General features: G+C 38.4%; 1 non-coding gene across 1 annotated transcript; it reads right to left on the reverse strand.

Moving 5' to 3' along the window:
• Positions 1 to 3285: 3285 nt before the first annotated feature.
• Positions 3286 to 3395, reverse strand: LOC150056494 (U6 spliceosomal RNA). The gene has a single exon (XR_016537354.1). It is a non-coding gene; the product is annotated as a U6 spliceosomal RNA (small nuclear RNA).
• Positions 3396 to 20251: the final 16856 nt, after the last annotated feature.

Here is a 20251-nt window from a genome sequence, read left to right on the forward strand (position 1 = left end):
GCTGGGGTCAGGAAAGGTATCTCTGAAGAGGAGGGCATCAGAAACATACAACGTTATTGTCAGAAAAGACCCCATAGCAGGGGCAGAAGCACTCTCCAGGATCACAACCAAACAAGAAGTTTTAAAAGAAAATAAGCTAATGAGATTGAGGAATTCTCATCTCTAAATGTCCTTTGCCAACAGGCAGTTTTGACATCATTGCTTCTTTCCCATCCCTGAGGTTCTCAAATTTTCTTGCTTGAGAAATCCCCTTTCATGACATGTCTCCACCCAGTTGCCAGCTAAACATCTTCTCTGCAGATGGGTTTGCCAACATGTAGAAGCGAGTTCTTCACCTCTGGAGGCTGGGGCTAGGCTCGGGTGCCAGCCATCAGCCTGGTCTACTGCAGGCTCACCCATGAAATGGTTTTCTTTAGGCCCAGTTAAGGATGACTTGATGTCTGTAGCCCTACACTCAAGGCTTTGTTGGCCAGCCATTGTTCCACTGATCGTGACAAGGCCTCCAGGCTTTATTATGTTTGTCTCAGCCAAGCGCCAAAGGCAAATTTTTTTTTAAATCACTACTTTCATTCACTAAACATGCCCATTTGCTTGTTTTTCTATTTTATGACATTAGTCATTGCTATAAACCCAGCATGGTCTACATTTTTTCCTTTTATGAATATAATATTCCAAAGCCAGGTAAGCAATCAAACCAGGAGACACATCTTTAGCAGATACTCCAAGCACATGGGTTAAAAGTCCACATTCAGCCTTAGAAATCCCAACTGTCATTTAACTCTTCCATCAGTCCCTCTGACACGAAAGAACCTGTCACTATGTTTTTTTTTAAGTTGCGGGTCACATCATTTCCTTATTCCAAAAAACTAGGGCTACCAAATTAAATAAGTGAAAGTATATATCACTTAGTTAAATCCTAATTTCAGAAAACAATAATTAAGGTTTGGGATAAATATTCCCCATATAATTTTAGGAACAGCTACATACTATTTGGTTTGCAATCTGACTATTGACTCAGCGCTGTTGACAAATGCTGATGGTATCGCTATGCTAGGCATCTCACCTGAAGGGAGCAAAGGCAGCTGAGAGTGCAGACTGATAAAGAACTAATAGACAACCTAACCAAACAACATCTCACCCATAACTATGCACTCCAGTGTGCATGTACAGCTACAGATTGCAGATGAAAATAATTGCAATATAGATCCAACAACAAGTCAAAAAATAGTAGTATGTGGGAAAGTATTTAGATTACAAAGGATGAAGAAGAAGAATAAAAATTTGGAGGGAATGATTTGGAATAAATTTGCCTCAGCAGGTCAGTAGTCAACCCTGGAAGACAAGAATGGATTTTAAATTAGAGAATGTACTAAATATCTACATCATGTCAGTATGTCAATGAAAATTTGATCATCTCCACTCATTTTTAAAAGATACCTGACAAAGTACATATTCATTCTTGACTTAAGAATGAAACAGCATGGTAAACCATAGAAGTGTGTACTTATTTCTAACTATGAAAACAATTCTCAAAACAACTTCTAAAAGCCTTAGAAAAGATGAGAATAGATAAATGTGTTGTGTGTGTGTGTGTGTGTGTGTGTGTGTGTGTATGTGTCCAGACAAAAAAGCCTCAGAACTCTACTTAGTAGTAAATAATAGAAATGTTAATTGGTAGAAATAGTGTTTTTTAACCAAGGAAAGAAACAATGATGTATATTGTCATAATTATTGTTTAACTAAACTAGAAATCATAACAAGTAGAAAGAAGCGAAATGAGAGATATAAATATTTAAGAAGGGATGGTAAATTTATTATGTAAATAGTATAGTTATAAACTCATTAAAGCTATGACAAACTGTCAGAAAAAAATGTAATATGGTAGAAAAAGCCAGTAGAGTGTTAACAAATGAAGGTGCAAAGTCATTTCCCTGTTTCTGTGGAGAAACTGGAATTAAAATACAGAATACAAATTCCAGAAACAATCACAATCAAAGAAACCCCATGTGCACATCAGTTTAATTAATATTCCATAAATCCTAAATGAAGATAACTTTAGACCCAGGAGCCACAAAAATAATTACACAACAACAAAATACAGAGTTCTTTGATCGAAAGTCTGAATTTTCTAAAGCTATGCTTTTCCTCAAAAGTAATCTCTAAATACAAACTTCATTAAAATACCAAGAGAGGTGGTGGTGTTGCTGGGACTGATTTTGAACTTGATAATATTAGGTAAAATCAGTCTGAGAAAATTAACATCTAAAATTCCTGACAAAGAAGAAAAGTGACTCAGGAGATAGAGGCAGGAGGTTCACAAACTTGAGACCAGCCTGGGCCACATACTGAGATCCGCTCTTTAAAAATACTTTAAATATAAAGAAGAGAAAAAAGAAAACAAGTGGGGACTACTTTTTACCAAATATTAAAATGCATTATTCAGTTACAGTAAGTAAAATACTTTGGACATACAGAAAACAAATTCATGAAAAAAATCAATGACACAGAATCTAGAGAAAATAAACAGACACAGGTTTCTGTGGGCACTGAACAAAAAAATAAAATAACATTGAAAATCAGTGGAAGAAAGAGATTATTTTAAAAATGGTTTGGGGAAAATATTGGAAAAACTAAACTGGGCTACTTCTTTTAACAAAACTTATTACTGAAGATTTAAACATGTGACCATTTAAGAAAACAAAAAGTTTAGAAACTTTTTGAAACAAGAAATGTTTTAGAGACCATAAATGAATAAGATGATAATGTCAGTGATTCACAAATTTCAACTATTGGTAAAATTATATACAGAGAGCAAAATGACAAAAGGTTCATAATAAATGTACTTATTACATATATACCAAAGGAATAGGTGGTTAAAAAGCAAAAAGCTTTACTAATCAATAAAAATAACAATACAATAGAAGAAAAAGTGAAGTTTGTGAGTAATCAATAGAAAAAAATTGATCAATAACTAGCTTAATTTAAAAATAGAACAGCATTAGTTTTTATGCTTTACCAATGGTAAAAAGTTAAAATGATTTTTAATTTTTAAATTTTTTATTGCTTTTATTGTCAGGGTGATATATAGAGGGGTTAAAATTACATACATTAGGTATTGGGTCCATTATTTCTTGAATATTGATATCCTTCCCATTTTTTTTCTTCCACTTCCCCTCCCTCCACCCCTCCCAATCATCTTGTTTTTCAATTTCAAGTATACAGATTAACATAAATACAATGTACCAGGTAACATAGATACAATAACAACATGAGATAAACAATAGGGGAAAATATGACTGCTTCATGAATTTGTGTGTCATCCTTATTCAGGGTCCATGTTAATCTTCTCTGTATTGTTCTAATTTTAGTATACGTGCTGATGTGTTTGATGGCATCTGGTGCTGGCACAGGTTTGCATTCACCATTGGTAGATGTGAAAGTTAGTCCCACCCTTCAAAAGGCCAAGTTGCCACACATCGGATTTCCTCTCTCTCCCAAGGGCACTGTCGAACTTATTCTGGGGATATGCATATATTTCTATAAATTTTCTTTCAGAGGAATGTGCAGGCTTATTTACTGCAGAACTAATAATGGTCATTTCAGTAAGTAAACAAAGTTTCTACTACTAAAGGTCTCACTAAAGTTTGTATTTTTATGCTGAAGGAGCATGCAACCTGTAATAGAAATGAGCTATAAGAGGTAGGTAAGAAAGACTATCCCCAAAGAATTGAAGGAGAATGAGTATAACATGTGGAGATAAGTTTTTTTGTAAGTCTCATACGGAACATATATTTTATATATACATATAATGCATATGGTATATAAATACAATATGCTGTGCAAAAGATATGTATATTATATATGCAGAATCATGAATACTGATATTGCATTTATTTTATTTTTTTTTTGCCATCCTGGGCTTGAGCTCAGGGCCTGAGCACTGTCCTTGGACTTTCTCAAGGCTAGAGCTCTACCACTTGAGCCTCAGCACCACTTCTGGCTTTTTTCTATGTATGTGGTACCGAGGAATCGAACCCGGGTCTTCATGCATGCTAGGCAAGCACTTTAACCACTAGGCCAAACTCCCGGCCCCTGCATTTATTTTTATTGAATAATTTATTAACATTGATTTTTACATCATACTTCAAATGTCAAGTTTAACAAACAATTATTCAAGAAGGGACTCTTCTACATACGATCACTGGCACATAGATTTTTAGAACATAATTAAAATTAAGCTAAGGGTTTGTATGTCATAGGTACATATTAATATATGTAAGAAAACATTATGTCTATTGAGTATATAGCCCATCATAGATATTTATATCTATGTAGTTATGTTCATATCTCCAAGGACATTTCCCTAACCTTGGGTACCCAAATATTGAGTCTCTGCTTTTGTACTGTTTGGATCTAATATCCACATACTAAGGATATCATGTGCCTTTTGTTCCTTTGGTCTTGACTTATCTCACTCAGCATGATTTCCATTTATTTTTGAAAGAACAAAAAATGTTAATAGTGTCCCCCACACATAAGGACAGACAGATGGCTCCTTTTTTGTTTTTGTTTGCTTTTCTCCACATTTTTAGCTTTCTAAAAGTGCATTGTTTTCCATTTCTTTTCCATGTCAACCCAAGTTATTAGGGGCTATCCGATGGAAAGGTATTATGCTTTCCTTTTTTTCTTAAAAAGGATGTACCTCTAGTTTTCAGAGCCAGATCACATGCCTTTAAAGCATGTTTGTAATTCTAGCTACTCAAGAGTCTGGGATCTGAAGGATGACCATTCAAGGCCAGTCGGGAAGAAAAAAATCCATATAGAACATGACCAGCAAAAAAAAAAAAAGCTAGGCTGGAGCCAGATGCTATTGACTTATGCCTATAATCCTAGCTACTAAGGAGGCTGAGATCTGAGGATCATGATTTAAAGCCAGCATGAACATGGAAGTTCCGATGAGACACTTCTTTTTTAAAAAAATATTGTAATGTATAGAAAGGTTACAGTTACATTTGCCAGAAAGTACGTGCATTATTTCTCACACATTGATACCTTTTCTCATCTTTTTACCCACTTCTCTCCCCACCCCCTCCCAATCATCTTGTTTTCCCCCTTCCCTTTCCTATTTCAGATAATCAAATGTATATACAATATACCAGGTAACACAGTCAGATATAGTGATATAGTAACAATATGAGATTAACGAAAGGGCAACAAAAGAGAAAAAAATAACATAGTACATTAAGAACAACAATTATACAAGATAAAGCTCTTGTCTCCATATCCTAGAGATCCTTTCATTTAGTCTCATTCTATATGACCTTATGAATCTAGGTTTTGTGCTATTGTAATCCTCTTCTAGGAGAGTCCTTCTTCCAGTACAAATAGAGCCTAGCAGTACTGGGTGGATTAATCTGACCTAGACAAAGCTTTGTCCTTTTGCCCTTTCTGGCTCCTTGATACTTTTTCTTTTGGAGTACTGCTCTGATATGAAGTCTCCTGGAGTTCAGCAGCCCTCACCTCCTCCAGCCCTCTTCTATCTGAGCCAGATGCTTTTCAGGCCCCACTTCTGTCTCCGAACTCAGACAGCAGTCACTCAGAAGCCTGAGAGGTTAAGGAGTCATTCTAAGAGCTGCTATTATTTGGCTAATGACCATAGGTAGTCCACTTTTCCAGGTATTTAATATCTTTCTTCTCATGCTGCTGCAAGTATTAAATGCCAACACATCCTTACCAGCTGATCAAGAGATACTAGCTTCCCTTTGTTTATATTCCTCTTCAGTTTTGGTTTTCCTTTCCTTATTGGTAATGGGAAAAGAAGAAGAAAGGGTATTGCTAGTTACCTGTCAATGTTACACTGAGACAGGACTTAGCAATGACAATTTCTATTTTACTTCTTCCAGCCACAAAGGAGTTAATTCCTTTTCCCCAGCCTTCATGAACAGACTACCTTCAGGGAACTTCACAATCTCACAGCAGAAGGGCAGGCTGGAGGCTGTCAAGAGAGAGCCTAGTCTGTGGCAATCCTCTTTTCTTCAGCCTCGATTTATAAGAATACATCTATGACCTGGAGAGCTCAGTGTGGGCATTCAAACAGAAAAGAGCCATTAAAGTCCAATCAAGGCTCCTAGGTAGACTTCCAACTCCATAGTCAGCCTGAAGGCTGGAAACTTAAGCTCTCTATTAAAGATGCTGTGGGCCTGTCTCCTGCGGGAGCAGGCAGTCTGTAGTCCCCATTGGGATGCTACTAAAACTCTTTGGTAAGATCTTTTTGTCCTTATTCAGGTTGGAGGGAATTTAGTTTGTGTTAATTTTCCCATTTGGAACTTTACAATTCTTCTGTAAAATGTCTTCAGTAAATCCATGATTTTAAATTCTGAACTATTCTTAAAGACAATGAAGATACCCATATCTGAAGATGGTAAGAACACAACCTCTGGAGTAGACCTACCATGTGGGCACAGGGCTAAGATTTGAGTCTCAGGCTTTGAGCACCTTACTTGTATGCTAGGATAACATCTAAATGATAGCATTAAATTAGGCAATGAGTGCAAAGCCCTCAGCAAGGGCCAGGCATACTGGAAACCCACATGATAGTGGCAGTTGCTCTTATGGGTTGATAAACTGCCATTAACTAGTTGCATGGCTTTCTCCAGTTACTTAATTTCTTCCACACCATTTTATTCATCTGGAAAATGGAAATGATAATGACAAGTACCTCATACTCTTGTCAGAATTAAATAAATCAGTGCCAGCGTCTACAACAACTCATCAAAAAAACTATACACTATGATCAAACTGGATTCATCACAGGGAGGCAAAGCTGGTTCAACATACGCAAATCAATTAATATAATTCAACACATCAACAGGAGCAAGGACAAAAATCACATGATTGTCTCAATAGACGCAGAAAAGGCATTTGACAAGATCCAACACCCCTTTATGTTAAAAGCTCTGGAGAAACTAGGAATCCATGGAACATTCCTCAATGTAATAAAGGCTGTGTATGAGAAACCTACTGCTAGTATTACACTTAATGGTGAAAACCTAAAGCCATTCCCTCTAAAATCAGGAATGAGACAAGGATGCCCACTCTCTCCACTCCTCTTTAACATAGTACTAGAATTCCTAGCCAGTGCAATAAGGCAAGAAGCAAGCATAAAGGGGATCCAAGTAGGGAAAGAGGAAATAAAACTATCCCTCTTTGCAGATGACATGATTCTGTATTTAAAGAATCCTATAGACTCTACTCGCAAGCTCCTTGAGCTGATTCAAAGCTTTGGAAGAGTAGCAGGCTATAAAATCAACCCTCAAAAATCAACTGCTTTCCTTTATGCCAACAGTGAGAGGAACGAGGCAATAATCAGGAAAGAAACTCCTTTCACAATAGCCTCAAAGAAAATAAAGTACCTAGGAATTAGCTTAACTAAGAATGTAAAGGACCTTTTTGACGAAAACTTTAAAACCCTAAAAAAGGAAATTAAAGCAGAACTAAGGAAATGGAAAAACCTCCCATGCTCCTGGATTGGAAGAATCAACATTGTGAAAATGACAATCTTGCCAAGAGCTATCTACAAATTCAATGCAATACCCATCAACATCCCAATGTCATTCTTTAAAGAAATAGAAGAGGCAATCCAAAATTTCATATGGAATAATAAAAGACCCCGTATAGCAAAAACACTTCTTAGCAGAAAGAACAGCGCTGGAGGAATTTCAATTCCAAACTTTAGACTCTATTACAGAGCTATAATTCTCAAAACAGCTTGGTACTGGCACAGGAACAGGCCTGAAGACCAATGGAATAGAACTGAGGACCCAGATATTAAACCACAGACCTACGGCCACCTAATCTTTGACAAGGGAGCCAAAAAAATAGAATGGAAGAAAGACAGCCTCTTCAACAAGTTGTGCTGGCAGAACTGGTTAAGCACCTGCAGAAAACTAAAGATGGATCCTTCTTTGTCACCTTGCACTAGAATTAACTCCAAATGGATTAAAGACCTGGAGGTAAAAGCTGACACACTGAAAACTCTACAGGAAGGAATAGGAGATACACTAGGCCTCCTTGGCACAGGTCGAAACTTTCTTAATAAGGACCAAGAATCGCAACAAATCAGAGAAAGGCTGGATAAGTGGGACTGCATTAAACTGCAGAGCTTTTGTATGGCAAAGGACATAGCTAGTAAACTAATGAGGAAGCCTACAGAGTGGGAGAAGATCTTCACCAACCAAACAACGGACAAAGGCCTCATATCTAAAATATATCAACAACTCAAAAAATTGAATCACTCCAAAACTAACCTCCAAAGTAACAACCATCCCATTAAAAATGGGCCAAAAACTTAAAGAGAGTCTTCTCTGAAGAAGAAACAAAAATGGCCTATAGACACATGAAGAAATGCTCAACATCTCTGGTCATAAAAGAAATGCAAATCAAAACAACTCTAAGATTCCACCTCACTCCAGTTAGAATGGCCAGGATCAAGAAAACTAATAATAACCGATGCTGGAGGGGATGTGGCCAGGAGGGATCACTACTACACTGTTGGTGGGAGTGCAAACTCGTTCAACCACTATGGAAAGCAGTGTGGCAGTGCCTCAAAAGGCTAAACATAGAACTCCCCTATGACCCAGCAATTCCACTACTTGGCATTTACCCAACCACCCAGAAACAAGGACATACTAAACCCACTATCACAACAATGTTTATTGCAGCACTATTCACCATAGCAAAGATATGGAACCAACCTAGATGTCCCTCAGTTGATGAGTGGATCAACAAGTTGTGGTATTTGTACACAATGGAATTCTATGCTGCTGTCAGAAAGAATGACATCGCCCCATTTGTTAGGAAATGGAAAGACTTAGAAAAAATCCTATTAAGTGAAGTAAGCCAGACTCAAAGGAACTTAGGCTCAATGGTTTCCCTCATTCGTCATAATCAGTAGAAACCTTGGGCTCTACTAGCAGAGATCTGCAATAGAGCAAAATCTTGATACATAAGGACATATAATGTGAAGCTAATTGAAAGGACCTCCAGGATACTGAAACAAAAGCCATATAATGAATGATTGTTGTCCTTAATGTACTATGTTGTCTCTCATCTCCTTTGCTGTCCCTTGGTTATCTCATATTGGTATAGTATCTCACTTTGTTATCTAATATATTGAATTTATTTGTATTTGGATATTTGAAATTTGATAGGGAAGGGGGGAAAACCAAGACGGGTGTGGGGTGTGGGGGGGGGGAGGGAAACGGGTACCAAGACATGTGAAAGGGTATCAATGTATGTGAATTAATGCACCTTCTATCTGGCAAATATCATGTAACCCTTTTACTAATTAAAATAAAAAAAAACAAATCAGTGCCAGTTACTCATAGGTCTTACATCTTGAGATTGAGCCATCCTTGAATTCTGCACCATGTAGGTAGGATTATGATGGTTGTAGCGATCTCTCTATATGTACATATATATGTATGAATATATGTATGTACAATATATTTATATGTATGTTATTATATACACATATATTTACAATTTAATACATGGTACAGTAGAACAGCTACTTAAGAAGTGCACTAAATTCTAAACAATCTAGAGATGATCTAAAGTATATGACTGTATATGGTAAGATTTATGCAAATGTTATGCTATTTTATATAAAGAACTAGAACATCTATGAATTGCAATATTCTCAGGAATTTCTGGAACCAGTCAGACTGGCTACAGGTTTATCATAGAGATGCTATCTGGTTTATATGTCTTATAATAATGAGGTCACAGTGTAAGGGACATGATAACTAAGATCTGCAAGGTGCTATTTAAAGACTGTCACACAGTAGCTACTTTACAATTATATATTGGAGTATGATTAGTGATAAAAGCCCAAGGATTGCAAAGGGACAATGAAAAGAAAACAAGACAGGGGGGGATGGTAGGGGGGAGAGTAAAGGGTACCAAGACATGTGAAAGAGTATCAATGTATGTGAATTAATGCACTTTCTATATGGCAAATATCATGTAACCCTTTTATTAATTACAATAAAAAAAAGAAAAGTCTGTAAGACGCCATCACTAACTATTGACCAACAAAAAAAGCTACACTAGAGCACTAAAGCAGCCTTGAGTAAAAGGGTTCAAACCTTGATCCCAGCTAAATAAATAATGTAATTTAATAAAGGGAAATTAAAAATAACAGAATAAAATGATAATTTGTGCCTGAAGAAAAAGCCCAAGGATTGCAAAGGGACAATATATATATATATATGTATATATGTACATGTGTATATGTGTATATATGTATATATGTATATATATGTATATATGTATACATATATACATATACCAGTCCTGAGGCTTGAATCAGGGCCTAGATACGGTCCTTGGACACTTTTTGTTCAAAGCTAACGCTCTGCCACTTGAACCACAGTGCCACTTCCAGATTTTTCTGTATGGGTGGTACTGAGGAATCGAACCCAGGCTTCATTCATGCTAGGCAAGCACTGTACCACTAGGCCACATTTTCAGCCCCTGCAATTTTTTTTAAATGTAGGGCTAGGTGCCGTGGCTCATGCCTGTAATCCTAGCTACTCAGGAGGCTGCAATCTGAGGATCACAGTTCAAAGCCAGCCCAGGCATTAAAGTCCAGTGAGATTTTTATCTCCAGTAAACTACTAGAAAACTGGAAGTGGTGCTGTGGTTACAGGGGTAGGGCAGTAGCCTTGAGCTGAACCGCTCAAGAACAACACCAAAACCCAGAGTTCAAGGCCCATGACTGCAAAAAAAAAAAAAAAAAAGAGTTGAAATGGCAAATACATTGAAAGAAAATGTATACACACTAAGACCTGCAAAACTGTGGACAGGAAAGAGATATAAGACACAAAACAAATCTACAGCTCTGAGCCCCTGCACAGGCTAGAAGTCCCACCACTGGTGTGGTAAGCTGAGCATGATCTGTGGCCAATTGCATGTTTGCCTTCATCAGGCCTGCATTAGAGACTTTCAGTCTGTTGTTTCCATCTCTCTCAGCCTGGGACTCAGCCACCTGGTTTCAGCTGTGCTCTCCCTGGCAGGCAGGAACTTTTTTTTATCATCACCCATCTCTCCCTGGGCGGACCTCTGTGTAGAACCTGATGTTGGCACTATCCCTCTGGAACATCTGACTCACCTCTCCTCCCCTTTCCCTCCTTCACTGGGCCCAGACACTTAGCTTCCAGCAAGCTACCCACCCACAGGCCACCTTGAAACTAGAGATTTGAATTGAGAAAAGATAAAACAAATGATGCATGCTCCTCCTCATTCACTGTCTCCTCTGGGTCTCCTCAGCACAGAAGAACTCAGGGAATGGAAGCTAAGTGGTATATTCATGCTAGCACTTGTATAATATTAGGCTGGCATAGAAATATATTTAGGGGTATAAAATAATTGGCTTTCCATTCCCTTTCAAGATCAGAAAAGAGCTGAAGAAAGAAAAAAATTCAGCTATTTAGTATAACCAATGTAAGCCAATAGAGCAAACAGTGTATTTGCAAAATCCATGTTTTCAGCCAAGCCAGTCCAGGGGCCTGAACTCAGAGCCTGGTCACTGTTCCTGAGTTTCTTTTGCTCAAGGCTTCCTCTTGAGCACAGCTTTGGGCTTTTTCTGAGTCGTTTATTGGCTGTAAGAGTCACATGAGCTTTCCTGCTCAGGCTGGCCTCAAACTGTGATTCTCAAATCTCAGCCTCTTGAGTAGCTAGGATTGCAGCTATGAGCCATGGAAGCCCAGCTTGGCATTGTTTTGTTGTTGTTGTTTTATAACACATTGTTTTATGTTCTTGATCTATGCACATGTCAGAGAAGGTACTCATAAAACATCATGTATCTAATGAATGAAATATGAAAAAGTTTTCCAAGGAGGATAGAGAAATGATGCTGGTGACTGATGATGTAGGGAACTTTAAAGTGGAGCTGTGAAGCCTGAAAATGTTTGAGAGGTTGGAACACTGCCTCAGCAGCACTCAGAATGCTGACAGCTGACCAGGGAAGGCTCAAAACAGACAGCTCTGCAGAGGGTTAAAAAACTAGATTGCTTTCACCACCACTCCCCACTTTCCTTAGCTGGCAGCTGGGCTAAGGACCTTATAGAGTGGACAAAAGATCTTCACAGCTTAACCTTGTGTACCGCGTCGGGACTTGTCCTAGGCAGCAATCTCCTGTCTCAAAAGAATATGGAACCCAGAGAGTCTTGGAACCCCTAGTCCCTGCTTATTCTTCTCTCTCATCTCCTCCTCCCTCTCCCTCTCCTTCTCCCTCTCACTCTCCTTTTGTAATTTGCTACAGCCCAGTATCCCATTGTGCTACCTCTAGTTGAGAAGAAATAAAAATTGTAAGGAGACAGAGACAAAAATTATGAGAATGAGCAAGGAACAGGTAACTAAAACTTTGAAGATAAAATACAGAGAAGTCCTCATATGTAGACACTAGAATTAACTTATAAGTATATAAGTAAATGTGTTGGAGGATATGCAAGTTTACATAAATGCATTAACTGAATTGTGGTAGAGTCAAATATTGTAATTCCTTAGGAAAGGAAGGTCAAAGTTCAATGAAATAATCACCTAGATGGGTATTTGAAAAGGGTGCGGTGGGGCCGAGGAAAAAGTGGTAGAGAAATGAAGAGGAGAAGGGCAGCAGAATGTAGCCAAGAATTCAATGTTTATCCTACAAAATTAAGAAAATTGAAGACAAAATGGAAAGGAGGAGTGAGTGAGACTGTTTAAAGGTGTAGCATTAATCAAGAGGTGTTATATTCATAAGCTACATTGTTAAATGGCAACTCCTTTGTACAACTACTTAAAAATAATAAAAATGAATAAAAATATAAGGGAGGAATGACATGTCTAAGTAGAATTGTTTTGTAAAATATGATACCCTAATGAAATTATTCATTGTCATTTAAGATTACATTTATAGAGCCCATACAAGATAAACATGTTTGTCTTATTATTTAGTGTTAAAAGTAGAATAATCCAAGAATCCCAAATTTATCTATTAAAGCCACATATAAGCACCAGGACTGTTTTTAGTAGCTTTCTCTAAATTCTAGGTTTGAAAATATTTTTCTCTTCTTTCTCTATTTTTTAAAGTTATATGATTATGAGAAAATTTTATCTATGAGCATAAGTAGGTTTTACCGTGAATCTGTAAGTGGGAGTACATATGTGTATTCACTGAATTATTTCCTAGAAATAAGCAATAATTTTTGGAATTTATTTATGCATTTGGTTGCAATATCTATAATTGATCATCCTTGCCTCTTCCTGATTTTGATAATTCAGAGATATCGAACATGTATACAGAACATTTCGGGGGCTATGTGTATGTGATTCTGTACAAATAGTTTTAATGTTAGTATTTGTTATCACACTGTGTTATTCCTACGAACTACATATGTATACATGGGATAAGAATATAATTACAGTATGGGAAGAGGGACAGATGGCTGGACTTTCAAGATCAGAATGGAGGAGAGCCCTGATATACATTGGAAAGTTCAGGAGAGTGTTAAAAACTGAGAGAGGCCAGGACAGTTCACAGAAACTAAAATCTTTCCACTGAAAGGAACTGGGGAGTTGAGAAAGAAACAGAAGCACTGGTGACTATTTGTGAATTCTTTCTTTTCCCTCTGTGCCTGTCACCTACCCCATGCATGAATTCACATGCACACACACACACACACACACACACACACACACACACACCTTTCACATACCTCCTCCCTCTCCTTTCTTGCCTCTTCTCAATGTGACTGGCATGTGAGCTGTCCAGCCCCAGGGGTTGCTGCAACCACAAACATCATCCCTGGGTGTGTTGCTGGCTGAAAAATGGCAGTCAGGATTTTGGTGAAATGTTTCTGACAATGAAACTACCCAAAGTGGTTAAAATGGAGTAATTTTTTTTTAGTAGAAAAGATCTATTTTTAAACCTGGTTGGACAGAGTTGTATTTTGAAAATAGATATTTAAGATTGCATGTAATTCATTTAATGTGCATGGAAGTCACTAATTTCATAGAGAAATAAAGATCCTCAGAACTCAGATTCTTCTGAACTCTACCTCAGCCTTAGCCTGGGGTGATAACTAACTTCTTTGGTGAGAAGATAATTTTATTGTAATTCTCATGCAATAGCTGAATAACTTCCACACAAATGCCAACTATCAATCTTTATGAGTAAATTATTGTCTTCACTATTAAGGTGTGGTACAGGAGAGGAGACATACTTTAGGGACTATAAAGCATCTTGGATATAATTTTCTTCCTAGGCCATTATGAACATAACATCCCTATTTTTTTAATAGCTCAGGTTAACATCATGTTGAAATTGTAAAACGACTTCAATAGCAAAGCAGCCATGACGTGGGTACAAGAGTGTCAGAGATTTACTTGTTTGTTTCATCTTAGGGATAATATTCTGTTAGTTGGCTATTGTTGGATACAACAAATCCTGAGATAACAGTTTATATTTCCTTTTATCCCATTTTAGCAGTTTCACTCTGTGACAGGTTGCTTTGGAGCTTGTTGGCAAGGCAGGCCAACATTGTGGGAGTCCACTCACTGCACTGACCAGCATGGAGAGGAATAGGGCCCCACAGTCCCTCCCACTAGGCTCTACCTATTAAAGGGTCTGTCACCTTCCAATAGTGCCACACAGAGGACCAAGCCTTCAAAGCATAAGATGTTGGAGGGACATTTAAGACTCAAACTGCAGTATATGGCTGTTTGACTTTCTGTAGCTGGGGTTCCCATCTCCCTCCTTATCTCATTCCCACCTTATCTTAAGTATGCTGTTCAGCAAAGGAACAGTTTCTGCCTTGTGCGTTTTGCTCTACTTAGGGAAAATGTTTTTTTTTTAATTTTTATTGTCAGGGTAATGTAAAGAGGGGTTACAGTTACATTCACCAGGTAGTAGGTGCATTACTTCTCACACATTGATACCCCTTCTCATGTTTTTGTCTTCATTTCCCTCCCCCACTTCCTCCCAATCATCAAGAGTGTTTTAAAGGAAGGAAGACACAACTTGAATAGTCCACTACTCATGCCAAATACTTGGCACAAATGACTTCACATTTTTTAAGTTTTTATAGAACTCTGTATTAATTCCTAATCGATTCTTCAGTTCAAGGACTTTTGTGTCATCTGTTACAGATCTGAAATAACTTTTTCCTTCAAGAGAAAAGGGTCCCCAAACAAGCAACTGAAGGTTGTCTTATTTGCATCAAATATGAACACATAGAGTCATATCTGTCATTTATAGATGCCAGCAGAAGTTGGTTCCTAACTCTTAAAAATTAGAGGCATCAAGGCTCAAAGTGAGCAGGCACTTTGTCCAAGATGAGACAGTCAATGAATGAGACTAGTTTTGTTTGAATTCAAAGTTCTTTGTTTTCCCTCACCAGCAGCACCTAGTTGCAATAGCCTAGAAATCCACCCAAGTTCTAATTCCATATCTTGTTAATTTCCCAATTCTAGCACAATCCTGAGATAAATCACATACCGCCATTTCTCATCATTTTAAAAAGTTTGAACTCAAACCTCAGGACTGAGATCTAACTCTGATGGATAAGTGAGTGATCAGTTCTTTGAGGAGTTAATGTTTATCCCTAGAAATTTATTAGATGCCAAAGCAGATGTGAGTTTAAAGACAGAAGTGTTTGTACTCTTGGGATTGTGATGCTATCTCCCCTTTAGCCAGAGGGCCTTCTTTCTCCCATGGCCCTACTTCTGACAGTTTTGTGAGGATGGCCCCCAAATCCTTAAAATATGAATGAATTCATTTGACTTTGAAATTCTCTTGACACTCCTTGAGGTAACTGGAGCCACATGTGATCATATCAGATTTGGCAAACAGATTTGTCCAAGCTGCTTTTCATTTTTGCCTTCTCTTAGCAGACTAGTTTGCAAGGAATTGCACCCTCCCCTCTGCCCCTCCCTGATTATTAGTAGACCACTCCCTCAGCAGATAAGGTATTCAAGCCTGGAATCCAGGTCCTGACTTCATTAGAGAAATAAACACTTCACTGTTTTAAGGCTCTTGGCTTTTGAGGGTCTGTAAAAGCAATAACTATCCTGAATTCTAAAGACAGGAGACGTTATATGCTTCCTGCCTTTTATTCATCAGATGAGGAAATTAAAGTCAAAGATTCAAACATTCTTCCAGCATCACTCATTATTAGTGACAAAGTTGGGACCAGAACCCAGGGCTCTGGAATGGAGCACTAGGCTGGTAGGGACAGGGGTGGGTGGAAGAATGATGGGGACAAAGGCAGTGATGGTTTAGGAATCAGATCTGAGGTAGTACCTACCAAGAATCTGGCTCTTTGTAGAAGAGTCCATGCATGCAAAGACTTGGTGCACAGGCCTTCATTTTCCATCTTTGATTTACCCAGATGAGTGCTTCTCAGGGGTGAATGAGGTAGGGAAGACTTCTTTCTCCTCAATAAGCCTCACTGCCAGGATATGATGCCAGAATAACCACTAGCTATGTGGAAGAGTGAAAGTCACTTACTCTTTCTCTAGGTTTTGTGGTGTTTTCAAGGATCATTTTTGTGTGATTTTATATGTTTTTGGTGCAAGAATTTGAACTCAGGACTTCACACTCCCTGGAAAGGCATGCCACTGTTGTGCCATGCCTCCAGCAGTTTCTCAAAATACTTACATTTTGTTTTTGGTTAGTCATGAGGCTTGAACTAGGTTTCTGAGCATTGCTCTTTTGCTCAAGGCTAGTGCTTTATCACTTTAAGTCACAGCGCCACTTTCAGTTTTCTGGTGGTTACTTGGAGATAAAGGGTCTCACAGACTTTCCTACCTGGACCTGCTTTGGACCAGGGTCCTCTGAGTAGCTAGGATTACAAGCACAAGCCATCAGTATCTGGCTGCACTGGCTATTTTTTCTGTCTTCCTGCTCCAAATGTACACTTCTATTTACTCTTGTGCACCTATTTATCCTTGCCTTGAAATTAAGATGAACCCTGCATCCAGCTGTAAGTTGGACAGCTCTCTTGTGAACTTTTCTGTCCCAAATGGCTTCAAACTTCCTATCTCTGCCTCCCAGGTAGCTAGGATTAAGGTATGAGACATCAGTACCTGACCTCTCTCTAGGTTTGTAAAGATCATTACTGCTAGTACTTTGAAGGCAAAATTTTTGGAAGCAAAATTGTTTGCTTGGAAAACTCTGAATCTCTTTGTAAAGAGAAAGCAAGTGAGCCAACATGGGGGATTGAAAGCGCAATCTCAACCATCACGAAAAAGCAGTTGCTGCATCTCAAGTTAAAGCTAAGCATAATTTATAGACTCTTCTGGGTAGCCAACTTCATAGACTTTTTTTTTTTTTACTTTCGTTGGTCATGGGGCTTGAATCCAGGGCCTGGCACTGTTCCTGAGCTTTTTCATTCTAGCACTCTGCCGTGTTGAGGCACATCACCTCTTCCTCTTTTCTTTTTGGAGAAGTTGGATATTGGTTATATACAATAGACTGTTCTTTAAGCCTCCTGTCTAAAATTTCACCTGTTGCTTGTGTCCTTATTACAAATAGTACAGGAATACTTTTGTATTTCCTGTACATCTCGTATAATTCCATAGAATTATACAAGAAAGAAGAAAACTGGTTGATGAAAATGAGAGTCTTTTGGGTTTTCCTTCTAATCTCTTAAAGCACACATGCTGTACTAGCACCTAGCCTGCTTGCTGCCTTTCTGTGAAGTTGTCTGCTCCTCTCTACCCCTACTCTAGTTCATAGGCACCCAGTTAAGCTAATAGGCAAGGACTCCAGGCAAAGACTGAAAGTGTTTGGAACCTTCAGGGACTGTTCCAGATGGAAGGGTAGAGTCTCACTCCACAACAAAGGCAGCTTTGCAGGGACTAGAAAGCAGCTTAGGTCTGTGGGACACATTCAACCCCTGTGCATGCATCCCTTCCCAGATGACTCCCTTGCCTCCAGATTTCTGTTGGGTTTGTAACACTCGTTCTTGCGAAGACCAATCCTGTCAGGCTGATGGTTTCTACAACTCTCCTTTAAGAGAGCTTACTGGTTTAAATGCATGGCACACATTATTCCTGTAAATCCCCTGTAGCAAGGTCTTTGGAGAGGTTCTTCTACTCCTCCCTACATTTCTCAGACAGATTCCCAAGGTAAAGTGCTTGGCCTAGGTTTGTGCCTGCAGAGAAAGATATTGGAGCTGGGAGCCTCCCAACCCTCTGTGCAACTCAAGACCATAAAATCCAGTCTCATTTCTTCTTGTCTTCCTCCCTTCAGAGAATTTGAGATCATTGCTTCAGAGCCTGAGCCCTCTTAGCCTGTACCTGTGTAACCTTGAACAAAATGCTTAATTCGCTAACCAGTTAGACAAGAAAATAGCTTTGACTTTGTTTTCTTATTCTTCCGTTATCTGCTCCATCTAGCATGTTTTTTTGTGGCATTTTCAAAATAAAAGTATAGAGTTCTTTGGTCTGAGACATTGTTTTCTGCTTGGGCTCTCCTGAGTTTTACTCTAAGAGGGAATTTAATAAGAGAGGAAGCCATTTTCTCTATAAACACATTCAACTGTATTTAGCAAATCGAAAGTATGCAAATTCTCTCCCTTCAGACTTGCCCTGGTTTCCAAATCTGGGGATGAAGAGAAAGGTATCAAAGGGTTTGAATTAGGCCCAAATAATCCTTTCCTCTTATCATTAATGTATATGAAGTCTTAGTCCTTTACAATATGTTGTGGAATATCCCAGTTGGGTTTGCCAGCCTGGGCCCTGAAATCTCCTACAACTCCTGTTCCATAAGTATACTGAACACAACTTCTTTCTGAGTGCCTTACACTCACTCTCTCAGAGTTAGTTTGAGGCTGTAGCTTAGAAATTGTTTCTTCTTACATAAATCATTCTGTCTTGGCTAGTGACCCCATACCCATTTATCATAACCAGTTCCTCTCCTCAGATTCTTCAGGAGAGCTTTCTCTGAAACAAGTTCCCTTGGGCATGGAATTTTCAGTTTAAATGTTACGTTCCTTTAAACTTTTTGGAGATGATTGTCTCTCCTTTTCCCCATAGAAGTGATGGAGGGGTATGAGAAAGCACACCACATTCATCTGTGTCATCTGACTACATCAGTGGACACTTCAGAAAGATTCACCAGTGTAATAATGAGGCATCTTACCACTTCTGTTTACTTTTCCTAGATGTTTTGGGTATTTAAGACTATTTCCCATGGTTCTGCTGAAATATCAACCAGTCTGAGACTCTTTTTTTTTGCCAGTTGTGGGGCTTGAACTCAGTGCCTGAGCACTGTCCTTGGACTTTTTCTCAAGGCTAGAACTCTATCTCTTGAGCCACAGTACCATTTCCAGCTTTTTTCTATGTATGTGGTAACGAGGAATTGAACCCAGGTCTTCGTGCATACTAGGCAAGCACTCTACCACTAGGCCAAACTCCTGGTCCTTCATGCTCTGTTTTTATAGTGTGAACCAAGTCCTGTGTATGATCTGTTTTTTAAAAACCCATCACCCAAGGGAGACAAATACTAATCTTCCTCCTTATTTTTCAGATGGAGTTTGTTTTATTTATGTTAGTTTTGACTTAATGAAGAAAGAAGTCCATTGGAATAAACAAGACTTTTACAAGCAAAGAGCTGTGGACTCTGGGAGAGAGGTGGGGGGAGGAAGGGAGAGAGGAAGAGAGGATTCAAAATATGTGTAGCTAAGCACTTTTTAAATTTCACATTAAACACTTAGAGACCATTTTTTAAATCCAGGGAAGAAATATTTTAGATATTCTAAGCATAATGCTTAAACCACAAATTCTGTTTTTAAAAAATGAACAGGATAAGCTATTAGTAGCTTAGGCGTCATAAACACCTTAGGCAAGACAATCAGCTTCTAATGCAGAAAGCACCTTGGAGCCATCAGTCTGAGCAGGGCTCGACTTCGGCAATTTCATAAGATAAATGCCTCTGCTGTTTTAAGATGATGAAACTCCAGCGGAGACGAATCTCCGTATTTTTCACCAGTGATTTAATAAAGGCCAGCTCAGAATAAATATGGAATGGCTACTCTGAAAGCTTTTTTAGCTTTGTGCTGAAATGTGTTGGAACTTTCTTCCATAAATTGATTGCATCCAAAGTTGTGATTTGTCCATGCATGGAAGAAAGATGTCTACTAAGCCGTAGACTATAAACGCTCCGTGTAACATGCCATGGCTTTATAGGGAATTTGGGTATACATGC

This window comes from Megascapheus bottae, chromosome 12 (assembly GCF_031878675.1).
Source record: "Megascapheus bottae isolate mThoBot1 chromosome 12, mThoBot2.hap1, whole genome shotgun sequence".
Lineage (NCBI taxonomy): Eukaryota > Metazoa > Chordata > Mammalia > Rodentia > Geomyidae > Megascapheus > Megascapheus bottae.